The sequence below is a fragment of the Nerophis lumbriciformis genome, linkage group LG05 (genome assembly GCF_033978685.3).
Source record: "Nerophis lumbriciformis linkage group LG05, RoL_Nlum_v2.1, whole genome shotgun sequence".
NCBI lineage: Eukaryota > Metazoa > Chordata > Actinopteri > Syngnathiformes > Syngnathidae > Nerophis > Nerophis lumbriciformis.
The window spans coordinates 29,118,176-29,136,250 of record NC_084552.2 but is presented as its reverse complement, the minus strand read 5'-3'; the positions used below and the strand labels follow the sequence as shown (position 1 = coordinate 29,136,250).

General features: G+C 39.7%; 1 long non-coding RNA gene across 1 annotated transcript in view; it reads right to left on the bottom strand.

Moving 5' to 3' along the window:
* Positions 1 to 18,075, bottom strand: part of LOC133605769 (uncharacterized) — a 34,912-nt gene that overhangs the window by 8,769 nt on the left and 8,068 nt on the right. The window contains exon 2 of the long non-coding RNA XR_009815179.1: positions 450 to 533. This is a non-coding gene — a long non-coding RNA (uncharacterized lncRNA). The remainder of the gene's footprint in view (positions 1 to 449; positions 534 to 18,075) is intronic.

Here is an 18,075-nt window from a genome sequence, read left to right as displayed (position 1 = left end):
TGCAATGACTGCAAACCGCAAATATAGAGTTAGAGTAAAATATGAAGGTTCCTACTGTAGACAAAACCGTCATACTAACTGACTAACCTTATGCACTGGTCCTCTTGGGAAATGTGTTTTTTCCTCAGGCAAAACACTACCGCTTTGGTCCATTGGCGCCGCCAAAATCTAGTCTTAAGAGAGGTTTTAAGTTTTTAAGTCCTTAAAAAAACAAGAGCGCTTCTGACACAGGATCTTTGACTAGTGCTTTTATTGCAGACGGCTCTTAACAAACAGCAGTGCACTCCAGGTACCCCAACCAGAAGAAGGTATAATGTTGGCATTATTTTTTACGGACCGGCTTTTCACGTGTGGCAGATAAATACAGATGAGATACAGATAAAATATCAATCAATCAATAGTATACAAATTAGTTTTAAGATGGTTCTACTGAAATAAATACCACTTACCATAGCGCTGAATTAGCGGTAGCCCTGGGCTCTGTGTTGAGATGGTCCCCTGCAGGTTGATGGTACATGTTATACACCTTCAACCTGCCAGAAAATGCAAATGGTAATTAGCCTTTGGCTACAATCTGGAAAGTTTACTTTTTCTATGTTCATTAATGTCCATTGTCTCATGTAAACAAAAAATATATAACAAATATAAGAAATGGCGACTTCCAACATGAGTTTTATCATACGACTATGAAAAAGCCTATTGGTGCATCCAGAGGGACAGTAAAAAGTGCGGTCGTTTATAAATTCTTTAATGTTTCTGTGCGCAAATGCGTCAGGGAGCGTCGGTTGGACACCAGTGACATAGAGGATCCTTGACTAGGTTTTTTGCAGTCAGTCCTCAAAAACAGCTGAGAGGACCTTTGACGAGTATTTTCTGCTGTCAGCCCTTCAACATTGTTCCTGTCACAAAGACCATCGTTGACCACCGTTTTTGCAGTCAGTCCTCAGGCCCCTTCTAAACTAAGGTTATCCAGGGTAAATCCCACCTAACCTTATCCTTGTCCACACACACACAATGGTCGTTTAAGACCCCCTCCCCACCTGCTTCCACCGGCGCAACGCGACCTAGTACGCATGCGCGGAAAATGCGCACGTCATAGTCACCTCCAGTGTTGCTTTGTGTGCAAGTTCTTACATTTAACTAATCTGAACAATATCCAGTGTTGTGGTATTTCAATTAACTGGAATCCAGTGTGCTGTGGGGCCCTATTGTAGTGAATCACACCTGAGCCATCATAATCTTTATTGGACACGTGAAAGTACACAATGTGATAAAGAACATTTTACAAAAATCAATCTCGGGATCTAGATATCTGGTCAGGACACTCCTCACTCTTTTGCCTTCACCTTCATTGGCCGTTCGTTTTTGGTGACTTTATATACTCTGGACCTAGACGTTGAGTCTGCGTCATACATGGCGGACAATAACTGATATAGTCTGCTTTGCCAGTCCAAATGTATTCGCTGTTTTCCGTAGTCTTCCCCCGTAGCACACGCTACCTTTTTTATCACATCCACGGGAGCCCGCATTCTCGTTGTCGCTCCTTCGACAAATGGACAAAGTTTTTCGGTAAGTAGAATCACAGCTGACCTGGACATTCGAATGTTCTCTTGCCGTCTGAGAAGTGTTGTATCCGAAATAGCTACAATCGCTTTCTCTTAAGGTATTCATGTGTGATTTCCACAAGCGTCTGTACAGACGGAAGGAGAAACACGGGCATGTCTGGATGACTCGCTTCCATATTTCCAGTGGTCTAGCTCCGAGTTACGAAACCACTTTATTATGAAGCTGGCTGCGGCGCGTTCTTTCTGACGTTACTTCCTGTGTGGGGTGCAGTCTTTCTGGTGTCCCTTCCTCTCCGAACTCAGTTTGTAAACGATCAATTAGTCCATACAAAGCTAAGAGCCGGAGATTCAAGAAATACACGGCGTAAAAAAGAGTCAGAGGAGGGGGACCTTAAACAATAGTTTAGTGTGGCTGAAACGGGGCTTAGGCTAAATAATTATTAGTTTAAAGGCCTACTGAAACCCATTACTACTGACCACGCAGTCTGATAGTTTATATATCAATGATGAAATCTTAACATTGCAACACATGCCAATACGGCAGGGTTAGCTTACTAAAGTGCAATTTTAAATTTCGCGCAAAATATCATGCTGAAAACGTCTCGGTATGATGACGCCGGCCCGTGACGTCACGGATTGTAGAGGACATTTTGGGACAGCATGGTGGCCAGCTATTAAGTAGTCTGTTTTCATCACAAAATTCCACAGTATTCTGGACATCTGTGTTGGTGAATCTTTTGCAAATTGTTCAATGAACAATGGAGACAGCAAAGAAGAAAGCTGTAGGTGGGAAGTGGTGTATTGCGGGCGGCTGCAGCAACACAAACATAGCCGGTGTTTCATTGTTTACATTCCCGAAAGATGACAGTCAAGCTTTACCATTGGCCTGTGGAGACCTGGGACAACAGAGACTCTTACCAGGAGGACTTTGAGTTGGATGCGCAGACGCGGTACCGTGAGTACGCATGCAGCTGCGGCTTCCAAACATTTGATCGCTTGCCCGTACGTGCGTGCCGCTATGTGCATGTCACGTACGTAACTTTGGGGACTTTGGGGAAATATATGTGCTGTATGAACTTTGGGGAGGTGAACGGTACTTTGGGCTGTGGGATTGAGTGTGTTGTGCAGGTGTTTGAGTTGTATTGACGGGTTGTATGGACGGGAGGGGGGAGCTGTTTGTTATGCGGGATTAATTTGTGGAATATTAAATATAAGCCTGGTTGTGTTGTGGCTAATAGAGTATATATATGTCTTGTGTTTATTTACTGTTTTAGTCATTCCCAGCTGAATATCAGGTCCCACCCGCCTCTCACAGCATCTTCCCTATCTGAATCGCTCCCACTGCCCTCTAGTCCTTCATTCTCACTTTCCTCATCCACAAATCTTTCATCCTCGCTCAAATTAATGGGGAACTCGTCGCTTTCTCGGTCCGAATCGCTCTCGCTGCTGGTGGCCATGATTGTAAACAATGTGCAGATGTGAGGAGCTCCACAACCTGTGACGTCACGCGCATATCGTCTGCTACTTCCGGTAGAGGCAAGGCTTTTTTATCAGCGACCAAAAGTTGCAAACTTTATCGTCGATGTTCTCTACTAAATCCTTTCAGCAAAAATATGGCAATATCGCGAAATGATCAAGTATGACACATAGAATGGACCTGCTATCCCCGTTTAAATAAGAAAATCGCATTTCAGTAGGCCTTTAAAGGGGACATAAGGGTAGACATAGCCTTAGAAACAGCAAAAAGAGGATCTTTGACTCGACATGCACAGACTTTGTCATTCAGATTGCATTAGCAAAACATATTAGAACTAAATGTTGTTGCACTGGCTCGGACTCGTGTTTTTACAGAACAGTGCTCCTGTCATGGTATATAATCTTTGACTGGTGTTTTTTGCTCCTGTCACATAGAGAATCGTTGGCCACAATGTGGCACCCAGAACAATTTAGTTGAATAACTGTGTACCAAAGCTTCATTGTTTCAGGCTCCATTGTTAATCCTCCGCGTCAATGCTGAGATAAAACAGCGTCTTGTCGCCTCCAACAATACCCCCCTTTCCACCGACAGCGTCCACACAATAAAAGACAACAAGTGTCTGCTCATAAACATCATTGCGGCACAAGAGCGTCGCTATATCTTTGACCATTAAGCCTAATTAATGAGCCAGGTATGGAGAGGCGATAACTGCTCAGTAGCTATTATCCGACCACTCACTCGCAACACAAAAGCCTCGTCTGTGCTCAATGGCCGCTGGCAGAAAAGGGCGAGGGGATCAATTGCAAGGAGAGGAGTAGTAAAGGAGTTAAAAGGGAATGTGTGATGGAAGCAGGCATTTGTTACAAACAGGCTTGGATGGAGAGGTGCTCGGTTGGACCATCGGGGAGTTAGTTGTCTGCAGTAGTAGTGCTGTATATATTACCACAAATTACCAGTTAATTCCTAAAAAAGTGCTGTATATTCATGTTCAGTGCTTTGTGCCACATATATGGACTAGATAGATGGTGGGGACAGCAGCAAGTCGTTCGTAGCTACTTAGAAGCAAAGGTGTGAAAGAGGTCAGCGCGGAGGCGATAAGGCGAGGCCACAAATGAGCTTAATGATGGACTAGTTTGCATGTGAGAGGGTCGTTAAAGAGAGAGGCTTGGGTCCTGGCAGGATGCCTCACTTTGTTAGCAGGCCAAAGTACATTCATACAGGGCATATTGAATGGACGCGCCATCTTGCTAAGAGTCCAAAAAGGTATTTTTCTGGGATTTAATTGACAAGGCTTTTTAGTTAAGAGGTATAGTTTTCTCTAAAATTTGCACCTCAATGTGCATTCTTTTTACATACCTTTTGCAAAATGGCGAATTTTGACGTCAACAGTAGGTCTGGCATTTATGCATTTGCCCTTTGCCTTTCATACAAAACCAAGCAAATGCTGATTTATGCCATAACTGTGTGGGCTTTTTACAAAGCAATGATATTCATTGATGTGTGATCACCTCTTACAGAGAAATCCTGCAAAAATGTTACCCAAGTCTATCTCACATTTGGTAATCTGTGCATGTTGCACATAACCCTGCAAGGTGATATATTGTTGTAACTGTTTTCATGTTTACTGAAAGTTATGCAATCTTGCTATCAGATGATTAGGTGATGTAATCGCCACTGTCTGGTGTGACTTATAAAAAACGTTGTTGCAGAGCAACAATTGCCCAGACAAAGTTCACACATATTTTCCCGGATTTCAGGTGCTGTACCACCTCTGTCACGTTACCTCCATCTAATACTGTATATATAATACAGATTCCAGACGTCTTGATCTCCAAAAACAAGATTATCTTCCAAAATTGAATAAAAAACAGGGTTCATGGAGGTACACCTTAGGTACAATATAAAACGTAGCTTGGATAGCAGAGTCGAGTCCACGCCCAGGGTGCTTGACCAAAGAAAGGCTGAATTTGGGCAACTGCTGGCCTGAAGCTGTCATGCCTTGCTGTGTCAGGCAAACAGGAGGGCGCTATCTGCCGATTTAGAAAAGGACAAGACGTCGACAACTTGTCCAGTCCCTGTTCCAGGTGTGCATCAGCCCTGAGCCTCGTCCACGTCGCATCTTGTTCCTGCATTATTTGCAGATGCTCAACCACAGCCCGTGGCGCTACTCTACTACTGGCCCCACCCTCCTGGCCAGCCCCCAGAGAGCTTACATAAACTCCTTGTTCTGTTTTAACATTTGGACATTTGCTTGTTTTTGGATTTAGTGGCCGTCTGTAATATGTTCCTTTGATGAAGGATACAGTCATTATCACTTTTGTGGGTCTATGGTCAGGTCGAGACCCCAATGAGAATATCGAGCATGCAGATGAGCTTCCCTGAGACAGTTTCTCACAGTTTGTGCAGCAATGGTTTGGTTATGCAAACCAATTGTTGCAGCAGCTGTCCGGGTGGCTGGTCTCAGACGATCATGGAGGTGCACCTGCTGTATGTGGAGGTCCTGGGCTGGTGTGGTTACAAGTGATCTGCCAAATTCTCTGAAAGATCTTTGGAGACGGCTTATGGTAGAGAAATGAACATTACATTTACGGGCGAAGCTCTGGTGGACATTCCTGCAGTCAGCATGCCATCTGCACGCTCCCTTAAAACTTGCGACATCTGTGGCATTGTGCTGTGTGACAAAACTGCACATTTCAGAGTGGTCTTTTATTGTGTGCATCATCAGGTATACCTGTGCAATAATCATCCTGTTTAATCAGCATCTTGATATGCCACAGGTTGGATGGATTATCTTGGCAAAGAAAAAATTCTCACTAATACAGATTTAGACAAGGCTCCAGCGCCCCCCGCGATCCCGAAGGGAATAAGCAGTGTTGGGTTAGTTACTGAAAACCAGTAACTAGTTACAGTTAATAGTTACTTTATTTCAAAAGTAACTCAGTTACTAACTCAGTTACTTACACCAAAAAGTAATGCGTTACTGTGAAAAGTAACTATTTAGTTTTTTTTAAAGCTCCCATTAATGCCCTTTTTGCCTTCATTTCAGTACTGTACTGGAGAATAATACAATCTGTTGATCAACTTGACATGCATTTTTATTTTCCTTTTAACATAATTAATGAAAAACAGTGCAACATAAAAAGGCATTCCTCCTTTCTTTAAACTTGGACCAATGACCATTAATAAAAAACAAGTTTAAGTGCAACATAAGAAGAAACATCATCTTCCTTGAAACATAGGTAGTGAAATAAAGCCTGACATCTGGAGTGATGCTGCTGTCTTCCACACTTGGAGCCATGGATTTTAGAATACTTGTTTTCAGTGGCAGGATCATTGACACAGATGGTGAAGTTTTAGTGCTCAGTAGAGATGGAACACTTTTGAGGGGTTTAAGCACCTGGAGGACCTCATCTGCCACTCTCACATCATCATCAGACAGGGTGACATTTGTCTTCAGGGTGTTGTGGGTCAATGCAGAGTATATAGCTGCCTGCTGCTCCAACATATCATAAGTGGAGTTCCACCTCGTTGGGACATCATGTATGAGCAGGCAGCTTTAGCATTTCTTGCTTTGTCTTAAGCACATGAGCAGCTGTTGTGCTTGGGTGGAAGTAGGAAACCTTCCTGATCCTCCCAAAGAGGCGCTCCATCCTATTGACTGAGATTCCCTTCTGTGATGCCAAATTCACTACATGTGCAAAGCACCTATCTGTGGTCCCAGTCCTGCCTCATTCTCTGAAAATTATTTGATTTTTGGCATTATCACGTGTGACTGGGATATCTTTATCTTCCATTCCTCCACTGCTTGTGTCAGTACCTGCGCAAGGCAACTCTCGTAGAGGGGGCGTGTCTTCTCATCTCCCAGTCTGCTGTGATGAAGTGAGCGCTTATAGTTCCCCTGGACGTCCACCCGTCTGTCATGAGCGCAACAGATGACTCGGGATAGTTTTTTCTTCTCCTGCTCATAAAGATCTGGCACAATCTTATTGCTGAAGTGGGTGCGCGACGGGATGTCGTAACGTGGTTCAAGCATGTTCAGCATGTGTTTAAAACCCTCGTTTTGCACAACCGAGTCTGCACCTATAAACACACCGATTAAATGGCGTGGGGCGTTCAAGCTCCTCTGTTACTCCGCTCGCCATGACCACGCTGTGTGTGGACTGAATGTGCCAACAACCTTTTTTTTTTGTTTCATATATCAAACCGCGGATCACACACACACACACATACATAGACCGCGCCTCTTTTCTTCTCTCCGGCTTGTGACAGAGGAAGATTCAGAAGAACGACACCGCAGCGCTTCTGTTTCTAGCCGATACTACATCAAAAGTAACGTAAAAATAACGCAGTAACGCATCATGTAGTAACGGTAACTAAATTACTGAATAAAAAAAAATAACGCGTTAGATTACTAGTTACCGCCGAAACTAACGGCGTTACAGTAACGCGTTACTTTGTAACGCGTTAGTCCCAACACTGGGAATAAGCGGTAGAAAATGGATTGATGGACAGATTTAGACAGTGAACAATAGGTATTTTGTGTATTTAGTAAAATTTTAGATCTTTGAGTTCAACTCAATAAAAATGGGAGCGAAAACAAAAGTGTTGCATTTATATTTTTGTTCAGTCTACATTTAAAACACTTCATCATGGTCTAGATCAGTGGTTCCTAACCTGGGTTCGATCGAACCCTAGGGGTTCGGTGAGTCGGCCTCAGGGGTTCGGCGGAGGTCAAAACACACCCGACTCATCGTGTAAATACTAACTTCTCCTTATCGGCATATTACGGATACGGCAACAGCTGACTGGTTTGCAGGTGTGTAATTTGTTGTGAGTTTATGCACTGTGTTGGTTTTGTTGTTTGAACAAGGTGATGTTCATGCACGGTTCATTTTATGCACCAGTAAAAAAACATGGTAACACTTTAGTATGGGGAACATATTCACCATCAATTAGTTGCTTGTTAACATGCAAATTAGTAGCATACCGGCTCTTTACTAGTCATTATTAAGTACTTAGTAATGCCTTATTCCGCATAGCCTTATTATAACCCTAACCCTCTGACCCTATCCCTAACCAAATAACTCTAAATTAAGTCTGTATTACTTAGAATATGTTCCCCTAGTGTTTAAATAACTCTAATATGTTCCCCATACTAAAGTGTTACCAAAAACATATAACTTTGTCTTGAATTTGTCTTTATTTTTCACTAAAGAAGGGTTCGGTGAATGCACATATGAAACTGGCGGGGTTCAGTACCTCCAACAAGGTTAAGAACCACTGGTCTAGATAGTATGTAATGTTTTGATGTAAAGTTTGCATACATTTTGCTCCACAGTCACATTTATAACCAGTTGATTTAATTCTGTCGGCAAAATGTTATTTTGCAGAGGCGTTCCCAGATTGAAAATTAAACCACGCCCCACCTTCTCTAAATATTTTATCTTTTGATAATGCACACTGTTTAAATAAATATTTTTAAGTCATCGCCGCAATTTTTTTTTTTACAAACACAGTCAAAAATAAACTTTATAAACATTCTATACCAGACTTGGGCAAATTAAGGCTCGGGGGCCACATGCGGCCCATTAAGCTTTTCAATCTGGCTCACTGGACATTCCCAAATATTTATTTTAGATCTTTGAGATCGAAACTGTAGCTGCCATTATGATGTGCAGTGATGTTTTTAAATTACTTGAGCTATAAAAAAGTATTTCAATGGTTGGAATCTGCGCTTTTGCATGACATACGAGTTACTATGGTAATCTAATTAGTTACTATGGTAATCTAAATCACAGCAGCTCAGACGAGGCAGCAAGCAGTGTGGGTGGGGTGCGTTTCCACGGAGTGTTTCCATAGTGGCTAGCCTGAAATGCAGGTGTCAGGGACAGACCCAGAAGGAGATTTCTACACCAAAGTTCTAAAGTTTAGTAATCTATCAGATTGTAAGTGGGTTTTTTTTACCCTTTACGTTCATATTTTGCTGTGTTTGTTACATTTTTGCTGTGTTTCACTTTTGGTAGCCATCCACAAGCTTCTGGCAAGCTTCTGGTTGAATTTTTAACCACTCCTCTTGACAGAATTGGTGCAGTTCAGCTAAATTTGTTCGCTTTCTGACATGGACTTGTTTCTTCAGCATTGTCCACATGTTTAAGTCAGGACTTTGGGAAGGGAAACCTTAAATCTAGTCTGACTTAGCCATTCCTTTACCACTTTTGACGTGTTTTGGGGGTCATTGTCCTGTTGGAACACCCAACTGCGCCCAAGACCCAACCTCCGGGCTGATGATTTTAGGTTTTCCTGAAGAATTTGGAGATAATTCTCCTTTTTCATTGTCCCATTTAGAGCACCAGTTCCATTGGTAGCAAAACAGGACCAGAACATAATACTACCGCCACCCTGCTTGACGGTGGGCATGGTGTTACTGGGATTAAAGGCCTCATCTTTTCTCCTCCAAACATATTGATAGGTATCGTGGCCAAACAGCTCAATTTTCGTTTCATCTGACATCACATGGACAAAGATAAGACCTTCTGGAGAAAAGTTCTGTGGTCAGATGAAACATAAATTGAGCTGTTTGGCCACATATTTGGTATATACAGTATATACATATCATACTTGCCAACCCTCCCGATTTTCCCGGGAGACTCCCGAATTTCAGTGCCCCTCCCGAAAATCTCCCGGGGCAATTATTCTCCCGAATTGTTCCCGATTTCACCCGTACAACATTATTGGGGGCGTGCCTTAAAGGCACTGCCTTTAGCGTCCTCTACAACCTGTCGTCACGTCCGCTTTTCCTCCATACAAACAGCGTGCCGGCCCAGTCACATATTATAAGCGGCTTTTACACACACATAAGTGAATGCAATTCATACTTGATCAACAGCCATACAGGTCACACTGAGGGTGGCCGTATAAACAACTTTAACACTGTCACAAATACGCGCCACACTGTGAACCCACACCAAAAAAGAATGACAAACACATTTCGGGAGAACATCCGCACCGTAACACAACATAAACACAACAGAACAAATACCCAGAACCCCTTGCAGCACTAACTATTCCGGGACGTTACAATATACACCCCCCGCGACCACCAAACATCGCCCCCCCAAACCCCGCCCACCTTAACACCCCCCATCTCCTGAATTCGGAGGTCTCAAGGTTGGCAAGAATGATATATATATATATATATATATATATACATACATATATATATATATATACACACACACACATACAGTATATATATATATATATATATATATATATATATATATATATATATATATATATATATATATATATATATATATATATATATATAGCTTAAATATACCGGCCCCCACACTCTCCAATCGCTTCAAAACTGCATAAAAAGCATCCAAAATAATACTTGTATCCGACATTTATAATTCAGAAAAGACACAATTCATCATAAATCCCCTTCACTTTTTTCACACTTTCCTGACATTCCATTGTAAATATTTAATTCAACCAAAAATGTGTGCAACCATAGTTATAGTCACCGAGCTGACCTTTGGTTAGTTGCTTGTTAACAAAGCTGTATTGTTTTGGTTAACTTTTTTTTTTTTATTCTGGCTTGATATTTCTTTATTATAACTTTAAATTACTGTTATTATCATTATCTATATTACTATTCAATCAAATATTTTGGGGGAAATATGTCTCCCACTGTCAACACAGTTAATACTCTACCTGTTTTAACTTCTTTTTACACTTGCAGGCCAGTTGTGGGGGGGAAGCTAATTTGCGGGTGGTAATGTTGTCTTTTGTAGAGAACATGAAACATGGCTACGTGATACGGACCTAGAAATGTGGTTTCCCAGCTATCTTAACTTACTTTGTCCGTTTCCCGCCTTGCCAGTAATTAACCCCGCACACAATACCGCCTATTGGCAGCCGCACGGACACAATCCCAGCCCTGTTTAAAAGGCTCGTCCATGTGATAGGACGTGTGTAACAAGGGGGAATGGAGACAGCAAAACTTTATCTTGGCCGCGCCGAGTCTTTTTTTTTGTCTGCCGGGGTCTTATTCAAAACTGCTGTTCCTTCACTTCTGCTGAATCGGGTTTTGTTCCCAGTTAATTCGTCATCCAGGCTCGTGGGAACAAGCCACCGCGATCGCTTACAATCAGTCAAACACCTGGGAGATAATTGACTGGGCTTCGGTCAAACTTGTTTTTTCTTCCCTCCATCCTCGTTCTCTCTGTCTTTTCCCCGAGTCTTCACAATGGGGACAAAGAGCCAAGGCAGAAAAAAAAGGAAGATCAGAATCACGGAATCCATTCGTAGGCTAGGTGGTGCGTATAGACGGACCCCGTCTGGTCTATGCAACGTGCTTTGAGCTCCCCAAAGACATTCAGGCCATAACAGGCACAAAAACAACTGTTTGGTCTTTTTTTACCTCCACAAAATGACATCATTTCCTAAACTCCACAGCATGTTGCAGAAGCTTAATTGTGGCAAAAATATGTCCTGGAAGGGCCATGATGCACCTGGCCAAGTTGGAGGAGCATTTGAGGTTTTTATTCATGGTTTTGTTGCCTTTTCTGTAGTAAAAAAAAAGAAAGAAAGGAAAAGCCGGTTTGCTAAATTATGTTGGCTTGCTTTTGGTGCATTGCAGATTTAAGCTGCGTAAGTAAAATCGTACTTTTAGAAAAAAATCCAATATCGTTGACATTTTTGCATCATAGGAGATGTTTCTAATATGTTGATGCTCTCATGAATTGTTTTACGTGGACCCCGACTTAAACAAGTTGAAAAACGTATTCGGGTGTTACCATTTAGTGGTCAATTGTACGGAATATGTACTGTACTGTGCAAGCTACTAATAAAAGTTTCAATCAATCAATCAATCATGTTGCTAAATAAATAATACTAAAAAAAATTTAAAGAAGGAAAAAGTGAAGTTCTACACCCCTACAAGTACATTTTGGAATAAAACTAAATAAAATAACAAAATGTAAAAAAGATTTAAAAAAAAATTACAAACACGTAAATAAATATGATAAATATAATACATTTATTATAATTTTTTTTATTATATTTATTTCCACGTTTGTAATTATATATTTTTTTAATATTTTGCAAAAAAAATATAATAATTACAAACGTGTAAATAAACATAATAAATAATATAATACATACAAAATGTATACAGAGGGCGGTATAGCTCGGTTGGTAGAGCGGCCGTGCCAGCAACTTGAGGGTTGCAGGTTCGCTCCCCGCTTCCGCCATCCTAGTTACTGCCGTTGTGTCCTTGGGCAAGACACTTTACCCACCTGCTCCCAGTGCCACCCACACTGGTTTAAAAATGTAACTTAGATATTGGGTTTCACTATGTAAAGCGCTTTGAGTCACTTGAGAAAAAGCGCTATATAAATGTAATTCACTTCACTTCACTTCACATTTATTATTATTTTTCATTATATTTATTTCCCTGTTTGTAGTTATTATAAATTTTTTTACATTTTGTTAAGAAAAAAAAGAAAAGTTAAATACATAAACAAATACATTGAATCCATTTAATTTAAATACACTTACTGTATCTGCGATGAGGTAGCGACTTGTCCAGGGTGTACCCCGACTACCGCCCGAATGCAGCTGAGATAGGCCCCAGTGACCCCCTGTGACCCCAAAAGGGACAAGCGGTAGAAAATGGATGCATAATACATTTTTTTAATTTTTTTATTATATTTATTTTTGCGTTTGTAATTATTACCGGTATATATATTTTTTTACATTTTGTAAAAAAAAAATACAATAATTACAAACGCGTAAATAAACATATTAAATAATATAATACATTTATTATTATTTTTCATTATATTTATTTCCCCGTTTGTAGTTATAATATACTTTTTTTAAATTTTGTTAAAAAGAAAAAGAAAATTTAAATACATAAATAAATACATTTAATACATTTGATTTAAATACATTTATCTGCGATGAGATGGCAACTTGTCCAGGGTCCGCTTTTGGTATGCACGTACATTAGCGGACTCCGCTAATATGTTTGCCACCCACATTTCCTGTCCTTCACCAAAACCAAAGCTCCAAATCAAAATCTCATTACGAATTCACCACTTAAAAAAATTTATTATAATCATTCTTAAAAGGAAAATACAAAGTTCTTATTCAGTGAAGCTAAAGTATATGCTAAATATAATAATACAATTAGATGTACAATATAGAAATGGGATATAACACATTGGTTTACAATTGTATATTGTTAAATTAATTACACATAGATTATACAAAAAAATATATGAAATAAGAAAAACATAACACTCTTTGAATACAATCAAAACAAATAATAATATTATTCATACAAACTCCCACAATTCAAAAAAAAACTGAGATGTTCTTTGGGAATAATTACGGAGGCGGCGGCGGTCAAAACTTTGGGGAAGCGTGCAAGCTGGCGTGTGCCGGCAGCCTTGGAAAAGGGTTCAAATGTTCTTTTGCTGCCAGTGAAAAGTCCCGCAGACGCTTGAACTCCGAGGAGAATGTAGAGCTAACGAGTTGAGAACCTCCTAAAGCCATGGAAACTGATGACCTAGCGTTTGAGATCATGCCTTTTATTTACTAACTGATGAGAGTCTCTCAAAAAAAATCCACTTGATGTCATATAAAGTAGAGGCAGACCAGATTTTAGTTATTAATATTATGTGTGCACTTTCTGCAGTAACTTTTGCACATCTTAAATGTGTGATTTCAACAGGTTATTTATCATTGTAAAATATCTAATATTATTATTCTTTTTAAATAAAGCTTGGAGTTAACTTTTTAGAAAAGCCTTGATCCCTGGTGGTGTGATAGCAAACATGTTTGCCTTTCACGACAGAAGGCGTAGGTTTGATTCCAGACTAGGATTGGGTCATCAGGGCATCTGGCGTAAAAACTAAACAGAAACAATTCATGGTCATTGCATTCGTCAGTACCAAGATTAGATGGGTGAATCTGAGTGGTAAATTTCTCTGCAAAATACACTTAAGATGATACTTTTACTTTTTCTTAGGTTTTGAGCAAATAACTTAAAAATATAAAATATATAAAGAAAATGCTTGTGTATGACAATCTGACAATAACTTTGCAAGTGTGTAAAAATATTGGGGTCTTTTGTATTGTTGTGTTACATTTGAAACACTTTAATAACATATACTAGTGGTTCTTTGGTTGAAATGTTGCATTGATTATGTTTTAAAGGCAGCCTTTGAGCTTTTTTCTGACCGTCTCTTCAGGATGTGCCATTTTGTGGGTGGTCTTATTTACGTGCCTCCACTTCGACTGCGTCTTCTACCCGTTAGCCATGTTGTAGTTTTTAGCACCTCTGTATGGGTTCTACTGGCAGAAACTGTATAAGTTAAAATTAGGTTTGTACGGTATACCGGTACTAGTATAGTATCGCGGTACTAATAAATCAAAAACGGTACTATACTCTGTTTGAAAAGTACCGGTTCCCAACGCGCACGACGTCGCGCCATCACGTCATGACATTGCTTGGTTTAGGAGCAGAGGAGCATGTTCGGCAGCGCACAATCACGGAGTACTTACAAATGCCATGGGTGGATCTACACCTGACATCTACTGTAATGATACCAAGTACAATAGCGTATCTAGTCGATACTACTATGATTACATCTAGTTTTTATCGTCACAAAATCTTTTTTCCATTTTAAAAAAATATATATTATGTTTACAAACTCAGTAAACACATCCCTGGACACGTTAGGACTTTGAATATGACCAATGCATGATCCTGTAACGACTTGTATCGGATCGATACCTAAATTCGTGGTATCATCCAAAACAAGTGGAATAGTATTCAATTTTTACAGCTTGCCTTTTATAATTTTGACAAAATAATAGAATGATAAATGACAATATGTTACTGCATAAGTCAGCAGACTAAATTAGGAGCCTTTGTTTGTTTACTTACTACTAAAAGACAAGTTGTCTTGTATGTTCACTATTTTATTTAAGGACAAAATTGTTCTTTGATTGCAAAAAGAAACATATGTATGTCTAAGATTTGTTGTTAAAATAAAGCTAATAATGCCATTTTTTGTGGTCCCCTTTATTTAGAAAAGTATTGAAAAGTATTCAAATACATTTTGGTACCGGTACCAAAATATTGGTATCGGGAAAACCCTATTTAGAAGTATACGCTACTTTGTATTAGAAATGGCAGCAGTGGAGGATGCATGTGCATGTACGAGCCAGTCTGCCCCACAAGATGATAGCGTAAAAGGAGCTTACGGACTACAACGCGGACTACAATGGCGGACTCGCGCAAGACTCTTCGGGTAAATCTTTACCATATATGGATAATTTGCTGACGTCACCGGGTGAAAAAGTGTCAAAGGACATAGCAAATTACAAACAGCTCGTTTGGAAGGAGTACAGTCTGAAGGAAGGCTAGATTGTTCTACAAATATCGGCGCACGGTTTGAAATTGAATTTTCTCGACTTTTGCAGATCCCAAATACACAACAGCAGGTACTAATAGGTTAGAAAAGTTGGTTTTGCATAAAAGGTCCCATTCAAGTTCATTTGAATTATGCAACCAAGTAATCAATCGTGATTCATCAATATCAACATTTTAATTAAAAAAAATGATGGTTTGACTGTCCTGACCCTGCATGGCAGTGTTGGGCTGTTAGTTATTATGTTCATGTTTTGGTGTTATTTCCGTTCCAGTGCTCTTATTTTTAGTTTCCACTTCCTGGGTGCTCCCATTGTCTGCCACTGAGCACTGGCCCTCACACCTGTTCCTGTTCCTTGTATGAGGGTCATTTTAAACGTTTTATTTCCTTCTAGAATTGAGGCTATTCTATTTTTTTTTAAATCAAGTTTTTAATTTTTCACAACTTTTTTGTAATTAAAGGGGAACATTATCACAATTTCAGAAGGGTTAAAACCATTAAAAATCAGTTCCCAGTGGCTTATTTTATCTTTCGAAGTTTTTTTCAAAATTTTACCCATCACGCAATATCCCTAAAAAAAGCATCAAAGTGCCTGATTTTAACCATCGTTATAAACACCCATTCATTTTCCTGTGACGTCACATAGTGAAGCCAACACAAACAAACATGGCGGAAAGAACAGCAAGCTATAGCGACATTACCTCGGATTCAGACTCGGATTTCAGCGGCTTAAGCGATTCAACAGATTACGCATGTATTGAAACGGATGGTTATAGTGTGGAGGCAGGTAGCGAAAACGAAATTGTAGAAGAAACTGAAGCTATTGAGCCATATCGGTTTGAACCGTATGCAAGCGAAACCGACAAAAACGACACGACAGCCAGCGACACGGGAGAAAGCGAGGACGAATTCGGCGATCGCCTTCTAACCAACGATTGGTATGCGTTTGTTTGGCATTAAAGGAAACTAACAACTATGAACTAGGTTTACAGCATATGAAATACATTTGGCAACAACATGCACTTTGAGAGTGCAGACAGCCCAATTTTCATCAATTAATATATTCTGTAGACATACCCTCATCCGCTCTCTTTTCCTGAAAGCTGATCTGTCAAGTCCAGTTGGAAATGCATCTGCTTTGAGTGTCGCAGGATATCCACACATTCTTGCCATCTCTGTCGTAGCATAGCTTTCGTCGGTAAAGTGTGCGGAACAAACGTCCAATTTCTTGCCACTTCCGCATCTTTGGGCCACTGGTGCAACTTGAATCCGTCCCTGTTCGTGTTGTTACACCCTCCGACAACACACCGACGAGGCATGATGTCTCCAAGGTACGGAAAACAGTCGAAAAAACGGAAAATAACAGAGCTGATTTGACTCGGTGTTTGTAATGTGTTTGAGAAAATGGCGGATTGCTTCCCGATGTGACGTCACGTTGTGACGTCATCGCTCCGAGAGCGAATAATAGAAAGGCGTTTAATTTGCCAAAATTCACCCATTTAGAGTTCGGAAATCGGTTAAAAAAATATATGGTCTTTTTTCTGCAACATCAAGGTATATATTGACGCCTACATAGGTCTGGTGATAATGTTCCCCTTTAAGTTGACTTCATACCAATTCTGTTTTAGGGGATACATATTCAGCTATGTTTTATAGATAGATAGATGATAAGCATATAATTATGAGATTAGTCCACAATTAGAGATGTCCGATAATATCGGCCTGCCGATATTATCGGACGATAAATGCGTTAAAATGTAATATCGGAAATTATCAGTTTCGTTTTTTTTATTATCGGTATCATTTTTTTATTTTTTTATTTTATTTTTTTAAATGTTTTATTAAATCAACATAAAAAACACAAGGTACACTTACAATTAGTGCACCAACCCAAAAAAAAAAAACCTCCCCCATTTACACTCATTCACACAAAAGGGTTGTTTCTTTCGGTTATTAATATTTTGGTTCCTACATTATATATCAATATATATCAATACAGTCTGCAAGGGATACAGTCCGTAAGCACACATGATTGTGCGTGCTGCTGGTCCACTAATAGTACTAACCTTTAAAAGTTAATTTCACTTATTTTCATTAATTACTAGTTTCTATGTAACTGTTTTTATATTGTTTTACTTTCTCTTTTATTCAAGAAAATGTTTTTCATTTATTTATCTTATTTTATTTTATTTTTTATTTTTTTAAAGTACCTTATCTTCACCATACCTGGTTGTCCAAATCAGGCATAATAATGTGTTAATTCCACGACTGTATATATCGGTTGATATCGGTATCGGTTGATATCTTTTTAAAGAGTTGGACAATATCGGAATATCGGATATCGGCAAAAAGCCATTATCGGACATCCCTATCCACAATCTAACATTTATTGAATTAATCAATCAATCAATCTTGATTTTGAGTCAATAATGCGCAAAAATATTGTTGTGCACACAAAAATATGGTTGCCAGGCCATCATTAATCTTTAAAGCTTGCATTTGAAGCTAATCTGCCATGAAAGAAGCGGAAGCGAAAACTGGAAAATAATGCACACAAACACACACATGCAACACGAGC